Source organism: Mus caroli, chromosome 12 (assembly GCF_900094665.2).
Source record: "Mus caroli chromosome 12, CAROLI_EIJ_v1.1, whole genome shotgun sequence".
NCBI classification, from domain to species: Eukaryota; Metazoa; Chordata; class Mammalia; order Rodentia; family Muridae; genus Mus; species Mus caroli.
Genome location: NC_034581.1, coordinates 10,333,059 through 10,335,045, shown reverse-complemented (window position 1 = coordinate 10,335,045; position 1,987 = coordinate 10,333,059). Strand labels below are relative to the sequence as shown.

The 1,987-nt window shown below is 43.1% G+C and overlaps 1 pseudogene; it reads left to right on the top strand.

The window, feature by feature from the left end:
* Positions 1 to 384: 384 nt before the first annotated feature.
* On the top strand, positions 385 to 1,438 carry LOC110307302 (annotated as a pseudogene).
* The last annotated feature ends 549 nt before the right edge of the window (positions 1,439 to 1,987 follow it).

Sequence of the window (1,987 nt, the reverse complement as noted above, 5' to 3'; positions counted from 1 at the left end):
TCATGGAACACTGGGGAGAGTCCTTGGAGGGTCATGTCTCGGAAGTGGAAAATAATTGGCCCTAGACTAAAAACTGCTCTGTCCTAGCAAACAAATCTTAAAAGCAGGACAGACATAAAAGGAATCAAACTGTTTCCAAGCAACTCAACTGATTCCAACAGAAAAAAAAAAAAGTCAATAATATTTATAGGTACAAAGAATTCAACGTTCACTAAGGGAAAATTCACAATGCCTGGCATTGAATCAAAGGTTACCAGGCATTCAAAGAATTATCACCCATATGATAAACCAATGATCATAATACCCAGAACTGAAAGATGTTAGAATAGTATTGTTGGTAGTCGGGGTTGTTGGGAGGAGGAGAAGGCAGAAAGGCACTTATAAATGGCACCCAAGCAGGACCCAAAGCCTAAGTTCCAGGAGAGTGAGCAAGTGCTGTGACTTCATGGGCACCCTCTTTATGAAACAAAGTGTGTAAAAGTTGCTGTAAAGGACAAACAAGTGAAGTACTTTATCCATTACAGTAGTCGATGATTACCAAATGTTCCTCCCGTCCTTTCCTTCTTCAGATCTCAACTCCACCAGGTCGTGTGAAGAGAACGCTTCAAGTCACCCTTGTAGCTGGCCTCTGGGACTGATTGAGCCCACAGAGATCTCCAGCTCTGGTTACAGGACAGTCCGACAGGCCAGTAGTGCAGGTGAGAGCAATGCATGCCCTCCTGAAGTAAGAATTAGGGACAGTGAAAACAAAAAGAACAAGCAGAAAACACTGGGCTAGGGAGATGGTGGCAGGATCAGTGAGACAAATCAGCCTCCTGGGAAGAAGAGAGCCCTGGTAGATCCTACCGCTGAAAATGAAGAAACATTAGTGAACAGAGTTGAAGTTAAAGTGAAGCTTCCTGGTGAGCTGAAATGGTGACCTGTAGATGACTGGAAGTTGATCCCTAGAAAAAAGCAGCTTTTTATCTTCCTGCCAAGAAAAAATGTGGATTCCATTTTGAAGGATTATGCAAATTATGAGAAGTCTTGGGGAAATACAGATAATTAGGAGTGTGCTGTTCATGAGGTTGTGGCAAGGATAAAGGGCTACTTCAATGTTGGGCACTCAGCTACTCTACAAATTTGAGAGACCACAGTATACTGAAATTCTTGGGGATCACCCAGATGCACCATGTCCCAGGTGTATGGAATGCCACATTTACTGTGATTATTTGTGCTAATTGGAGCAATGTTGGCCTATACACCTCTAGATAAGAAAACCCTTGCTTTATTACCAAACTATCTACATGATTTCCTCAAGAACCTGGCGAAGAATTCTGCAACTTTGTTCAGTGCCAGTGATGATGAAGTGGCTCCTCCTGAGGACCACCGCAAAGCCGTGCAAGCGTGTGCTCCCTTTCGTTTGTGTTTGGATCTCTGTAAACAGTTTGGTTCTTAGTCTTTCTCTTGTACAAGTGACATACACTAATGGTCTTTGTACTGGCTAGTTTTGTGTCAACTCGACACAGCTGGAGTTATCACAGAAAAAGGAGCTTCCATTGAGGAAAAGCCTCCAGGAGATCCAACTGTAAGGCATTTTCTCAATTAGTGATCAAGGGGGAAAGGCCCCTTGTGGGTGGGACCATCTCTGGGCTGGTAGTTCTTGGTTCTATAAGAGAGCAGGCTGAGCAAGCCAGGGGAGGCAAGCCAGTAAAGACCATCCCTCCATGGTCTCTGCATCAGCTCTTGCTTTCTGACCTGCTTGAGTTCCAGTCCTGACTTCCTTGATGATGAACAGCAGTATGGAATTGTAAGCTGAATAAACCCTTTCCTCCCCAACTTGCTTCTTGGTCATGATGTTTGTGCAGGAATAGAAACCCTGACTAAGACAGTCTTCAAAGTACAACAGAGTTGGTATTTGTTTTCTGTTTGATTTTAAATAAAGAAAATAAAAGGAATGACTTTTCTTTTCTTTTCCTCATTTCAAAGTTTCTAACAGTGTACCAGT